Source organism: Protopterus annectens, chromosome 2.part0 (genome assembly GCF_019279795.1).
Source record: "Protopterus annectens isolate FY-2018-M chromosome 2.part0, PAN1.0, whole genome shotgun sequence".
Classification (NCBI taxonomy): domain Eukaryota; kingdom Metazoa; phylum Chordata; order Ceratodontiformes; family Protopteridae; genus Protopterus; species Protopterus annectens.
In genome coordinates, this window is record NC_056728.1 from 1,324,313,805 (window position 1) to 1,324,330,128 (window position 16,324).

The window sequence follows — 16,324 nt, forward strand, 5'->3', positions numbered from 1 at the left end:
GTTGTCTGTTGCGGGTAATTTTGGTCTAGTTAAAGCTTCCTCTCAACTGTCCCGACTTTTGCAGAATGTCCTTGATTTTGCCTCATATTTTTGCACTGTCCCTTGTAAAAGTATTGATTTTCTGTTAAATCACTCAGACTTGCTGTCAGTCTATAATTGCCAGGCATTAAAGTGTAATAATAATTATTGTTATTGAATTATTATTCAGAAAATGCATGGTGATGCAAAATAAATTGTTCTTTAACCTTTTTAGTGAATTGGAGTGATATTTATGAACATTATACACTATCTCGGGCCTTTTTCCTCACTTTATTTTTGAATTTGTCAAATTCTTGCGCAAATAAGCTGAGAGGCATGAGTATAACGGACTGGGCAGTAAAGACAGTGAAAATCAAAGCCGATACTCGACCCACTAGTTATATATATTTAAGGTTAGTAGAAAGATAATTAAAATGCTTGCTAATAAATTAATTACAGAATGGACATTTTCTGAAGCCCACAACATAAAAATCGTTGGAAATAAACATGTTTTCTCTGGTTTGATGTCCGGAAGGTACACAGAGTTGTTTGGCTTTCTTGAGTCAGTAGGTTTCGCTGGTTGTTTATGTGTGAGTTATACTTTAGTGCTTTCGTTTTTTTCCCCAGTATTTCAGCATTAAGAAACACCAGCATATTTATTTAATGGAAAATGCAGTATTACACATTTATGCATGTTGCTTTCACAATATTGGTAGACGAAGCGTATATCTTCTGCAAAAGTAAACGATCACCTGGGGTGTGAATGTTTAAAGGTTCTATTTCATGTCAGAGCTGTCTGACATTTAACACCTTTTTGACTTAAATATATTATACATATACAGCAAAAAGAGAAACAGCAGGAAACTCAAGCAGGCTGGCAGCAAACACGTGGTGGAAATAAAAGGAAGCAATGTGTTCAGCTTTGCAGACTTTCAGAATGAGTGTACTGGGAATTGTGGATAAGACTTTGCTCTGTATTAAAACGCAGTGTTTTAAAGTGGAATTGCCAGGCCATTAGAGCATAGAAAACCCTGCATGCAATGGAATTTGAACTCTTTGGTCACTTAATCGTTTATTCATTTTCGAAATATTCAGAATGGGTTGTCAAAAGAAAATTTTAGGTAAAATGAGCACACGTAACTTAATTCTTTTGAAATACAGTTCGGTTTTCAATATAAAGTATACTGTTCATACCTCGTATTTACACCGTAGACAAGTTCGTAATAATATGATAACGTAAATGATGCAATTATTTTTGTCAAATTTAATATTTATTAAACATATTCAGGGAAATCTAATTTAGAATGCACATGCAAACGAAATTCTGAACATTGCACAGCAAGTTCAATTGTATACTTGGATTAAAGTATATTAACTATGTAGTAGACCATGTAAATCATATATTTCTGCTTTGCCGACTCCATTTAAAATTAATCCAGGCTTCCACTATCAAATAAAATTCAACCACTTTGTTTCTTCACATTAGTTTTTTTAATGACAGTGTTACACTAATCAGTATAAGATGGCATATACAAAGGCAAAGTTGTAGGCAACGAAGTGTAATTTATTTTATAAAATTTGCATGGGCTAACTGCTGATGTATGCTGAAGATAATACTCTACTAAACTAATTATTAGTTTTAAAATGTTGTGTGTATGTGTGCGCGCGCGCGTGTGTGTGTGTGTGCCTCTCTCTCTCACACACATACACACACACACACACATTTAAGAGGCAATAATTACATTACAGCCATTTTCAGAAATTACAGAAACAGTTAAAATCATAGTTTCTCCTAGTCTGTCTGTGTGATCATGGCACTCAGAGAGTTCTGCATTATAAGATCTTTTCTGTATCTGTTTCAGAAGGTCAAAGACAAACAACAACTTTTTTATATGCTGCCAGGAAAGTAAACTAAATCTTGAAATTCTCAGCAAATATAAACATAATGTGCTGGGTAAACAGTGCTCAAATAGCAGCAGAAGTTAATAATAATCAATCCAAATCTAGAATAAATAAGAAGGTGTGAAGCAAACTTCTGTAGCTAGCCCACATTAGAGATTTTCTTCATTTTCACTCAAAAACTTGGCTGTGTGCCATTAAAACCAAATTTATAACATAAACTTCCTTAATCTATAGTAATTAACTACTATCAAACCAGGAGCAAAAAAAACACAGTTTATTTGCAGCTAAAGATCATTGATCCACCTTATTCCTAATTCTGATATACAGGCAGTCACTTGGTGAAGTAAAATGTGTAATCAGTGTTCCAAACTCATATGTAAGCTGCCATATAATTATAAATCTGTCTTAATGACAGGAGAAACAGACAAGAAGTAAAGCAAACAAAGTGCTTCACTGTGACGCTGTCATGTGGGAATTCATTTCAGCTTGTCAAGTATTTTAGTATCCAAAATCAGGGGAAAAAAGCATTCAGCAATAAGACTTTCTGTAATGGTCCCTGAAAATATACATAGTTATATAAATATATGTTTGTTTCTGTATTATGTACAATATATACATATATACATGTATGTATACATTTATATTTTCTATATATGCATGTGTGCATGTCTGTGAACATATATACTACTACTATATATAACATTTTATATTTATGAAAGTGGCTAAGAAGATTAAATGAACTAGATAACCTTCATGAATGAAGTATCTCCACTGCATGCTTCTAGTAATCCCTTTCACAAAATGACTGTATAACAAAAATAAATAAAACTCATGTCATTTCTTAAGTGCAATAAGACAGAAAGGGTTGTGCACACATCTGTAGCTGTACATATACACGTATATTGTGTTAGAATTGCATACAGAATATTGAAGTGAGACCATCACATTATTATTATTATTATTTTGTATCCAATCAGAACATAAGGCAAAAGTTTATCAGGGTCTGGGTAATCGCATTTTAGAATTTAGAAGCCAAGTCTTATTTTACCATATTTGCAGGACAGGTGTTATTATACTATTGGTAAAGATCAACTAATTGTAAAGGTAATAAAGTAGCCGTGTCAGCAAAAATAAATGAAGATCTAGATATGCAGATAGGTAGATAAAAAGATAAGTAAAGAGGATTTTGTAACTGAAACAGCTTAATTGTGAAGCACCTAGGAACGTTATATGTTCTAGTCTTGGGGGGGGGGGGTGCTGTAGCTGCCCCATGGAAATTGTATTGAAGACAGAGAGGTGAAGAAATGTGTGTAAATGGTTGCATGCGTACATGCTGATGCTATTGCTAGAAAAGCAATCTGTGCTCAAAAGGCCAGCACAGGGTCATCATTGCTTTGAGGGTCAAGTGAAAGACAAGGTCAAACATACAGTTTTCTGAACCAAGAGTAATGGACAGCCATTGCTTTTACATCTCTCATTTTAACTTCACATTCCTTGAGAATAGCAAAGCTATAATGGTGTGTGAGAATGTACTAATATGATGTTGAAAATTGCATGTTATTTTTTAAAGCAGGGCTATAGTTAGATTTGTGGAATGCATACATTAAAATATGCCAGTATGATCTTTTTTGTTCATTTCTTTGTAGTGATATATTTTAACCCCTCCTTCCCCTGCTGTAACAAACTGCTGTCTGGTGATATTCAAACCACACACCTGTTATAACTCTAGATATATTTTTTATGTAGATATCCCATTTGCTAGAATAACTTTTTAAAATATTAAATGTGCTTTCCTATGTTGCATTTACTACAGAACATTTGTCAGAGAAAGCATGGCCTTGTCTTTAAATCACCAAGAGAGAGCCTGGAGACATATTAGGTCTGTTTGCATCACACAGCTGCTACTTGTAAATTGTGTGACCCTGAATAAATCAATTAACCTCCTGTGCTGATTTTTTTCATAGATCCCACCAAAAAGAGATAATCAACTCATTTTGCTTTCTATACCAAGATGTAAGCAGTAATTGTGGCTTTACTATGAAATGAATTCAAAATTTCTACCTGCCGAGTTTATTCACGTTGAATATTTCTTCACCTGAGGCTATAAACTGTATCTGCTGATGAGATATTAAAGAGCCAGACATATTTATATGTCTGTCAGTTTAATCCTCTGCCGCAACTTTTTTAATGTGTATGAGGGTATGCAGTTGTAGTTTCTGCATTACTTACTGTCTAAATAGCATGTGCATATGTTGGAATACTGTTTATTATTGTTGTCTGTTTCCATTTACCTTAAAAGTCGCAGTCAAATAAGGTCATTTTCTGGAATTCAGGCTAATTGCCAGTGTGTGACATACCTCTGCAGCTAATCTAGAATGGTAATGTTTACAGACATACAGGGATTTCTTTATGCCAGTAGTAGTAGCATTTGAACAGAGGCTATTTGAAGCTTTACTGTTTTATCCAAAAGGACTGCAACATGGAAGATACTATTACAATGTTACTATTTCAATCTTTTTTGGCAAAAGCATATGTGAGTGAAACAGAATGTTGCAGAAAAACATTTTTTCTTATGGCCTTGCTTTTTTATTTTTGCTTTCTTTCCTACTTTGTTTTCTTTTATTGCTACTAATCAGATGAAAAAGGTAGGGTAGAGGTGTTTATTTATTTTTTTATTTATTCATTAAACTGTTCATTTAATCATTCATTTACACCTACATAGTTTGTTGACCAGACCAGTCGTACCCTGCAGAACCCATTTACAAAGGAAATCTAAAGACAGAAGCCCCCCTGTATAATCATCAACAACAACAAAACATTAATTAGAAAACACACAGTATGCAAAGCAACTAGCGTGACTTTCACGATGTAAGTTAAGAGACTTGTTGATCTTAACTGTGCTTATTGGTTTATTTTATTTTTTTATTTACTATTTGTTTACCAGGTAATAGTAAAATTGACAATTTTCAGCCATGACTTATTGAATGGATAGCATACAGAATTATACATAAGTGGTTGTGCAAACATTCATTTATTTTATTTATTTCCAGTTTGATGACCGGGGAGGTCCACTGGGCTTAGGGAGCCCATTTTCAGTGGAGGCCTGGGGAGATAAGCTCTATATTACATGGTTTATGAAGAACATCAGGCATACGATCGTGGATACATAGTACAATTTAATTATTTACAATATTTACAATTGTGATAGGCTAGCTTGAAGACAGAGGTAGTCAGGTGTAAAAAGGGTAGAAGTGATTATTAGTTAAGGGGGGAGGGTGCAGTTGCATTTCCTGTTGGAGTAAAGATAGGAATGTAGCGGAGTTTTAAAGGTTTCAAAGTTTTTGCAAGTTCTTAGAGAAGAAGGAAGATAATTCCATTTTTTAGCTAAGGAGAATGATAGCAGAAGCTGACCTGCAGGGCGGTTGGGTTTGTGGGCAGAGATTAGGTTTTGGTGAGTAGATCTGAGAGTTCTGTGAGGGGTATAAGGTTGAAGGATGTTGGTTAGATACATATTAGATTACATATTAAAGAGAGCAATTATTGTCATGAAGTAAATTCAGCCATTGCATGTGAAGCACGAGTCATACAACAAAACAATTTTCATTGTAAACATATAGTAAATAATTGCATTATATAAACATTGTGTACAGTATATAGTGTTCTGAGCTTGCTCTACAGAATCATCACCCTTAACACTACAACAGCTCTCCTTTCAGCTACTCACAACAAAGTCTGTTACCTAAATGAGAGATATCTTATAGCCAGATATTTTGTTGATATAAGTGCTTTTGAAGCAGTAGACTATAGCATTCTGCTTAAAAGATGTAATTTTGGAAAAAAAACACTATTAATTGGTTCAATAGCTTCCTATCAAACAGGTCTTCCCAAGTCATTACACACCTGCAGGCTACCTAGAAACAGAAGTACCACAATGCTCTGTTCCAGGTGCATTATTCTTTTCTGTCTTCATTAATGACATACCTGCTGAACTTTCTTCACTTAGTCTAACTCTTTATGCTGACAAGATTCAAGGACATGCTTATTTCTCATTTTATTGATTATTATTCATTAAGTTACTGTGAGTGTGTTAAAGATCATAATCTATTGTTTGTATCTAAAATTAGATCTCCTGTTACAGCAATGCTATCCTACTGCTACGGTAGCATGTAGGTATTCATTTTTTGAGGTTAGTTAAACATGACATTATGTTTGCTTGTTATTACAATGAAAATAAATAATTTTAGTGAAATGGCACAGTAAAATTAGTTAACAACTCAAAAACACTGAAAACAAATCAGTGTAATCAGCAAGAATGTCATCAAAAATAATTATGTGCAGGAATAATAAACACATACACCGAGGCCACAAAAATAATGAAAACAGATATACTGAACAATATTTGAATGTTAAGACATTTATAGCAGACCTGTACTTTATTACATTTACAGCATAGCATTTGTTTTGTGAATTTTTGTGGTGACGAAAAGGTTAGTAGAAAAACATCTGGCAAAAAATGAAGCTGAAAGTGGGTATGAATCATTATAGTGCTGGGGAGAACACAATGCCAAATAAAGAAATTATTCTAATAACATCAGCTGGTACGGAATAAAAAAAAAATATATATATATATATATATATATATATATATATATATATATATATACATACATACATTACAAATATTTTAAATTATTTATATGTACACATATGTAATATATATATATATATATATATATATATATATATATATATATATATATATATATGTATACACACATATATGCATACACACGAACACACACACAGATATACATATATATATGCATACACACCAACACACACACAGATATACATATATATATATATATATATATATATATATATATATGTATACACACACGCGCGCATACACACACCTATAAAAATAAAAAATAAAATATAGATTTACTATGAAAATGCTGAATCACAAAATCTAGAAAAAATCTAAATCTTGAGACCATAATATCAAAAGATCAAAACGGTGAAGACCACAATGTCAAAATAACCTTGAATGTCAAAGTTTTGTATCAGTGTGGACCAGGAACAAATGCCACCATGGGTCCTGCATGGGTGTGCACCAAGGAACAAGTGCCAAAATTAGTCTGGCAGGTAACAAGCCTGGAAGTTCGATATTATTGTCTTCAGTGTTTTGTTCTTTTGATGTTATGGTCTCAACATTTGGTGTTTCAGCATTTTGGTAGTAAACAAATACATGTATACATTTTAACGTGTGTGTATATATATATATATATATATATATATATATATATATATATATATATACACACACACACACACACACACACACACACACACACACACACACATACACGAGTGTGTGTGTGTGTATGTACGTGTGTGTGTGATTTTTTTTTAATTTAGTATCAGTTGATATTTTTGGAAGAATGTCTTTAGCAGGTATTCTTTTCTCTCCAGCACTATAATAATCCTTGCCACTTTCAGCTTCTTTTCTCACCAGATTTTTCAACTAACCATTTCTGCACAGCAAAAATTAAAAAAAAGAATGCTATTCTGTAAATTTAATAAGGCATAGCTGTAAATGTATGTATTGGATTCTTTGTTTAAACAATAAAAATTGCATTTAAAATTGAAAATGTCTTACACTGCACAAAATTTAAATCCTGTTGTGATAAATTATGTTAGTAATGACCACTCTTGCTTTTTAGGAAGTGGTGTATTAATTACTTTAAAGTATATACAGTATAATCACCATAATGAACAACTATTTTCTCAGTCTAATGTAGGGTCACCAGGCACATGCAATAGTTGTGTCTTTGTCTTTGCACCTGCATTTAGTGAGGTTAGACAGTGCTAAAGATTCCATACCTGAATATGGGAGACATACTTTTGTGTAAAATGGTACAAAACTAACTAAAAAATAAGCTTATTGAAAACTACTCTCACTAAACCAGTTCCATAAATCTTTGAATGTCACAGTATCAAAAAGTACATTAAAGATAATTCTGGACTAAATTTAAAATTTACCCTAAAGTGTATGATCTCAGGCCATATATAGCTATATAGTTGTGCTGAGTGGGGAGTAGCCCCATCTACACTTAGTTCAACATTTCCATCCTTTGATAGTGGAATTTTGGGAAATTGAGGAATCCACAAAAATAGTTTAACTAAAATGAGGTTTGTAAATCCACTTTCATCCATTTGTCTCAGAACCAAATGGTATTTCCATGAATTATGTCTCAGTTTGTTGGATGGTATTTTTTTCAGTTTCCCATTATCTGCTATGATCCATATGTTGATTATTTTAATTTTCTGGAGCTGAAAGCACACAACTTTTTGCATCAAAGTAAAATACCTTCAGTGAATTAACACATACTCAGACTATGAACACTGCCTCAACAATATAAAACAATAGGATCTGTTTACAATATACTGCAGCATTCAGGCAAGTTTAACTTTTTTTACTTTTATACTGGGGTCTTCCAGTGCTCTGTGGTTAGAACCTTCTGCAGCTGACATCATTACATGCATATGTACATACATTAGACATATACATTGTGTGTGTGTATATATATATATATATATATATATATATATATATTCATATACAGTCAGGGATGCATTATTAACATTCATACATATATAGACAGGGAACAAAAATTCAGCATATGTGATTTCCCTCTGTTTTGTATACCATACTACAGTCTATCTAGTAAATTTGTAAATTTATTTTTGAAAACAGAAATTTTTTATGAGAATGGATAATGAATTCCAGAATGTTACCACTATCTGTGAACCAAGTTACTCGGGTTACCCTTCTTGTAGTTCTGCTATTGTATACCTGTTAAATTCATAAGTCTGCAATTTATTAAGCTCCGACTGAGCTTACTCAAATAGCTACTGCTTTCTGAAAGCTTTATAAATGTGAAATGTCACCTCTGACCCCTCTATAAGACAAAGAAAATTGTGCTAGATTCTTAAGTTTGTCTTCATATTATTTATTTATTTGTTTATTTATTTTTCCTTGTTACTGAGAAAGTCTGACTGAATAATACCCATTTTCAGCAGAGGCCTAGGGAGAAAAGCTCTATTTGCTTACATTGCATTATACTAAGTTCCAGTCAAACACAGAGCAGTTCCATTTCTTTTTATATTTATACACAAACAGTAGTTGCAGTTCTATTTATATTTATACATAAGTTACATTTATGCATATGCATCTAAGATTTTACAGAGGTGGAAGTTAGTAAAGAGAAAGCACTCGTGCAACTTAGTGGATTGTACAGGCAGCAATTATGTATAAAAATTGTTTTGTCATTTCAGTAAGATGTTGAGAATATTATGTTTAAAGAGAGAGTATTTGGATATCATTGTACAGTGAAAACGTTTTAACCTTGTGAGGAGCATGTAGAGGACCAGAATTGGTTAAGGTGTTGTTTGTTTAAAACTCCTGAGTTTGTCGGAGAGTTTTATGCATGGGGATACTATTCCAGAGTGTAGCAACGTACTGGAAGTAGAGCAAGTCTCCTGCAACATCACATCTTATTTGTAAGTATTAAGAATTTGTTACTAGAACGGAGATCCCTTGCTGGACAGAAGGGCAGTAATAAGTTTTGTAGTGCAGTGCATTTTTCTGAATGATGAATGAGTTTGTGTACTGTAGTCAGTTGTGAATATGTTAGACAGTTGTGCAGTTCAAGTCAATTTAATTGCTTTAAGCTAAGACAATGGGGGAGATTGGTGGCAAATTTAGCTATTTTATTATAGCAGAAGGCAAGTTTCTTTCTGTGAATAATGTTTATGTTTGCTAGGATAGGAGCAGCATGTAAGAGAATCGGCAGTAAGACTGGTGGCTAGAGTTTTTCTTGCAGTATCTGTAAGGAATCCATTCCATAGTTCCTGTTTCACATACTTTCCTGGCCCACCTTCCATGTACTTTCCAAATTGTTGTATTTCACTTTTATGGTGTGGGCTTCTTAAAGCTGCATTATCCCCCAAGGAAGTTCTAATATTAATGCTAAGCATTTTTATGTTGAGAAACTTCATTTCAAAGTGTATAAAGATTGCTCTTACTTTTTTGTTTGCATCTGTAGTGGCATTTTGAAAAAAAAGTAGTAGGTATCATTAAATGCACATTAGGAGTCATGTACATTTAAAGTCTTATCTGCAAGTCCTGTCACCCAGGTGGCCCAGTTTCAACTACTTAGCGCTATTTTTAACTCTTGGATAAAAGCAGAACTTGAAACATCAGTTTAGATAATACACCATATCCAGAATGCATTTCAGGCATATGAGCCATTAATTTCCAGTTATTGCCTTCCTGACAGCTGTCAGGAAAGTGTAACACTGAAAGACATCAACCTGTGCATAAGCAAATTAAAGTAGTCATAGGTCATCAAAAATATGAGGGGTACTGGCTATGTCTGTATTATAAAGGCACTTGTTCCATTTGACTGCTGTCTGGCACAGACTCTATTTGCATATCGACAACCTCACTTTAAAATCTGTTAGCTACATAGGTAAGGCTTAACCTACCAACACAATCTTCTCAAATTAACAAGCATGTCAGTTAGCCGAATCCAATAGATAGCATTGTTTTCTGTTATATACTTTATTATAATTTATAATAAGCAGTCCACAAATCAGTACCCATTTTTTGCACATGTAAGTGCATATTGAGTTCAGCATCACATTACAGATGTAATAATTTCTGAGGTGACCACAGCAACAAAGACACTAATGGAAACCTCCACACAGTCTTATAAACTGTTTGTTTTTTGCTTTGTGGCATTGTTATAAACTGTATTGTTTCTCATTATTTATGCACTGCAGTTTGTAGAGCAGGGTCATAGTATTTCTTATTAAAAAAAGCCCTGAGAAGTCAGTAAAATCATTTCTGGCAATAAAAGACTAAAATAATACAGATGATTGCTCATAATACTCTCATATGAAACCAAGAGCAGACAATTTTAGCTTAATATCTAATAATACAAAGCTATTATTTGTATTTTAAGCAATATAAAACCTGTGGCGGTTATCTTTGCTTGATACAAGTATTATGTAAGCATGATAGAGCCATTTGACTTAAGCTGTGACTCTATTCTTGTTATGCATGCCTTTAGCTTTTTGGTGAATATTGCATTTGTTTTTATTACAGTTTTGCTCATGAAACCTGATACTTTTTTGTTTTATGTATTTATGAAAAGAACAAAGTACCTAGTCAAATTACTTGGAATATTTTTGTTACAGTATCAGGGAAATAGCTCACACGTAATTAATCATGTATTAGGCATTGATTAGCATTGGTGTACTAAGCAAAATATAAAACAAGAAATAGAGTAGAAGTGATAATGGAGGAAAACAAAACAATGCTTAGCTGTCCTACTGTAGGAATAATGCTACAGTAGTGCATGTGACCATTGGATTTCACAGCTGAGACCGGCTAGATTGGACAAGTCACTGTTTTTTCATGCATGCAATATAGCACTGCAGAGCTGCATCTCAGCACATCATGCACAAGAGGGGCAGCATAATGACCACTAGACAGAGCAAGGCGGATGTGTTTAGGTGCATATCAAGGTGCCAGCACTGCTCACCATATAAGTGGGGAGAAAATGGGGTAGATAGGAAAGTAAGAATGAGGAGAACAACAAACACAGGGCAACACAAAGGTAACCGTAAGGTAAGGGAAAATGGGTCATTTTTGGTGGGATAGAGCAGCTTTTTTAGATTTACAAAAGAAGGGTAGCTGTCTGAGGAAAGTAGCAAGGGACAGTTGTGGATAATGTAGAAGTAGAAGGGCAGGTAGCAGGAGCAGATAGACAAATCTAGAATACAGATCCAGATGGTAAAGTGCAGTATACACAGAAATGGTAGGGAGAACACTGGATCAGTGCAGACAGAAGGTTGTCAAGTGATGATGGGAAAGTTTGGACAACAAACAAGGAATGGGTAATGACACGTAAGGTAGGCAAAAAACCAAGATGAGAATAGGGTAGGTTACTGACTTTGTAGGATGCCAGGTCAGCCTAGAGGGTACCAAACCCAGGCATCATTCAAGTGTGTGGCCAGTGTTAAAGGCCGGTTGCTCACTCGGTGGCAGGAAGGGTGGTGCCTCCCAGTCAAGTTACCCCAAAAGCCACAAAAGAAAGTGCCATACATTACCAAGGCAGACAACCAGTTGGCACAACTTGGCAGCCACCAGCCACTGCAAGTGATGTTGGGACACCAGTAGATAGACTCCTCCAGTTTGCTTTCAGAAAAGGAGTCTTTGGCCTTCCCAAGAAGTAAACAGAGAGGGCACCAGTAACCCCTCCAGTTTGCCTTAGCATAGTGGATGATTTCTCTGCTGAGAGGCCACTGGCAGACCAGCATCAGAGACAGTGGCCAGTGCAAAATGAGGTGACCATGTCCTCACCTCTTTCTCTTCCACATCTGAACCTGCATAAGGATGACTCAGTGGAAAATGTGTTTGCACATGTATGCTACTCACAACTGCAGATGTAGACTGGCACACGCATCATACAGACCCTCCTACTGGAACAGGCACTCCCACCTTCTATGATACCTACCAATATATTGCTGTCACTCTATACCCCTGTGCAACAATTAAAATAATAGAAAACAAAGGTACTGAAAAAAATGCTTACAAGCTTGTGTCACATATGCACTTTCCTCAGCAAGCCATTATCTGAGCCCAGCAGCTGCTCCCTAAAGATTTTTTGCAGGACAAACAGAAAAATCCTGCTGTCTTTAGCATACAGTGCTGGCTCCCTGCATTTTCCAGTGTATGACGTAGACATAACCACTCACTCAAATGCTCTTGAGAAGCAAGGTGGTAACCCCTGTGTACAGCTGCATGTTTGTGACTACTGTGTCACATAATGCAGGACTGCAATGCGATGATACTATATTTCATTGCATTGCAACATGTTACTAAGACATGGTAAAAGGACTACACTGTGGTGTTGTGGGCATGCATATGTCATATGCACGAGCATACCTGTCACATGCTTCCTGATCACCATCATGTGCACGATTAGCACCAGTATGTTTGAGTAGTGAATCATGTGATGACATTAATTCACATGACTTGCTTACCTTTAGGTCAGCCAACAGGTGTACCTTATGACCCTTTACTCACATGTTGCTGTTACTACTTCTTACTGAAAATATTAAACCAGCAACCAAGAAACAAGTATCAGCAGTGTGCGTCCATGCAGCCAAAAATAACACAAGGAAACTGCAAAATTAGACTGGTGTAGTACCACGGGGAGTCTTTAGGATAAAAAAAAAACTTTACTAAGACTGGTGCCTTCTCTTGTGGAGTTATTTTTATTGGACTTAACAACTGGCACTTGAATATTTTTTATCCTAAAGACTCCCTGTGGCAGTACATGAGCTTAATTTTGCAGCACTCCTTGCCTTAGTTCTTGCTTTCCAGATGCAATAATTTGGTCATTTTTGGAACTGACTTTAAGCAGCAGTATTTTAGGCCGTTCCTCAAATCTCACTAAGCCCAGCAGTATTTTAGGCCATTCCTCAAATCTCACTAAGCCCAGCAGTATTTTAGGCCATTCCTCAAATCTCACTAAGCCTCTTCCTGTTCTTTTTTACACTTTTCTGCGCATCACCCCTGTTGTGTAACTAGAAAACTGACAAACCCTTTCTTCCAGTTCCAGTCCTTCTGCGGTGTCGGTTACAAAGGCATTGGACAGTAATGATCCATTGCTCACTCCTCTTGTAACCATTTGCCAAGTTTTTTTTTTATCTGAATTTATTCCTCTTAGTGTAACTCTTTATGTGCCATTGCCTAGTCAGTGTTTTGCAGAGACTGGCACCCTAAGACCCAATCAGTAAAGTTATGTGGTGCAATGTCATATGTCATGCTAAAGTCTGACTAGGGTATACTTACAGTCCCTTTCTGATTTACTGGAACTTTGTAAGGTTTGTATTATGTGTTTTCCTTTGTGAATTCATGTTATATTACACCTGTTATCATATCCTACTGGCTTCTACATAATTTGAAATTCTTCAGCATTGGTTCTATGCATTTCTGCTACTGATGAGATTAGTGCAATTTTACTTTAAACAATTAAGATAACTAGGGTTACCACCTGTCCCACTTTGGTAGGGACAGTCCCTCTTTGGGCAGTTGTGTCCTGACAAAAAATTGTAAAAATGGCAAATGTCCTGAGATTTTAGGACAAAATTATTTTCTATATTTTATGTAATAGTTGCATAAAACAGTTATTCTGTATCTAAAATACCCAAATGGTATAAGAAACAGAATAAGCAACTAAAATGCTACAAGAATAAGCTTTTATTTAGGCCAAAAAGTTAAGTTCTATCCTTTGTACTGACCGTGGGTATGTGTCGGCCTGTAAAATCTGATGTTTGTACCAAAAATGTCCCACTTTGGCCATTTGAAAAGGTGGCAACCCTAAAGATAACTAGTACTTTGAGAACACTTTTCAGCTACAACCCAGGCCAAAAGACTAGGGTAAATTCTATATTAAAAATACACACACGCACACATACACACACACACACACACACACACACACACACACACACATACACACCGCACACACGTAAGCATGCACACACACACATGCATATACATATATAAACTCTGTGTAATATTTCTGTATTTACTGCAAAATGTAGTTAACCTGGGTTGTGACTGAAAAGTGTTCCAGGCCAAGAGCAGTGTAACAGGCAGGTTAATGAATAAAATAAACAAGAGAGAGAAGAGAGATACAAACTGACAGAATGTAGCATAGCCAGTTTGATCAGCATGTTTTTAGAAGTTACAGTGAAACCAAAGTACCCAAAAGAAGTCCAGAAAAGTATGGAAAGAACATAAAATTAGTAACTAGAGACTATGATAAATAGTTTAGACGTTTATTTTCCCAGTTTTGTGTCACTCTTAAGAAGGGGATAGCAAATTTGTTTTCTTACTTTCTTCAGGAACCTTACGTTCCCTGTTTTGTTTTTTTTTAAGAAGGTTAGTGAGAGCAATGGCAGTTGTCCCCTCAGATAAATAATTTATTTATTATTATTTATTTATTTACATTTGTTGACCGAGAAATTCCGACTGGACACAGGTCCTTTTTCAGCAGAGGCCCGTGGAGAAAAGCTCCACAAAGTAATATTAATACAAACATAGTTCCTGATGAAGAACATAGTACATACAGTAGACATAACATCTGTGCCATCTAAGATGGCATGTATTCTAAGAAGTAAATAGCAGTTGTTAACATTGTTACAGTAAGAAATTACAGCAGTATTATAAATAATAAGTGTATAAGCATCAGAGATGGCTGTAATCAAAGGTAGTTAGTGTGGTGGAAGAGAGGTTGAGAGTGGATGGAGTGGGAGATATTAGTGAGGAGTGTTACAAGGGCATAACCAGCATTTTTTAGGTGAGATTTAAGTACAGCTTTGAAGTGACTGCATGATGGTACAGAGGCTATTTTTTTTGGAGGGGGGGGGTGCTTCATAATTTGGCTATTGAGCTGGAGAAGAGTGCTTCTCCAGCAGGGTTCTTGGCTCTAGTTACCTGTAATTGATTTTTGTTGCTGGAGCATAGTGGTCTGATGGCGAGATAGGGCTGGAGTAAGATTTGGAGGGATGGGACTTTTAGAGGATGGTTTACTAGTTTGCAGGCAAGTGAGAGTTGATACCATTGAAGGAGGTGAGGGAGTTCTAGCCAGCCAAGTTCAGCAAGTGAGAGACAGTGGTGACTACGGTAGGATGCCCCAGTGGTGAACTTGACGATTTTGTTGTAGCAGGTCTCGAGTTTATTTAGATTGCTTTGCCTTAGGTTGGTATATATTGGAGAGGCTTAAAGAAGGGTGGAGATAAGCTGTGAATTTGCAACTGAAATCTTTGCTGTTTTGGTGAGGAATTGCTTATTTCTGTATAAGGCTCCAAGTTTTTTGTGGACGTTTTTATGGTCATGGATATGTGTATGTCAAATTTGAGATTATTGTCTATTTCACCTCCTAGCAATTTGGTGTGATCTGTTGGGTGGATAGTGGTGTTGTCTTTTGCTGTGATATTAAAGTGAGAGTGGGTTTGAGCATGTTTGTTGGGTTGGAAGATGAGGAGTTTAGTTTTGTTTGGATTGAATATTAACTGGGCATCAGATAGCCAAGTTTCAACAAAGGAAAAGGAATCCTGTGTGACCTTTTGCAGTTCGGGTAGGGACTGGGCTGAGCAGATGATGGTTGAGTCATCTGCATATTGTATGAGTGAGCCATTTTTTGGTGGCAATGACTAGATTATTGGTGAAAATCGAGAAGAATAAGGGTCCAAGGATGGATCCTTGGGGAACACCAATAGAGACAAGTAGTTGGGGAGATATGTCATTCTGCCATAC

General features: G+C 35.5%; 1 protein-coding gene across 1 annotated transcript in view; it reads left to right on the top strand.

The window, feature by feature from the left end:
* Positions 1 to 16,324, top strand: part of SHISA3 (shisa family member 3) — a 129,208-nt gene that overhangs the window by 1,633 nt on the left and 111,251 nt on the right. The window lies entirely within an intron of this gene.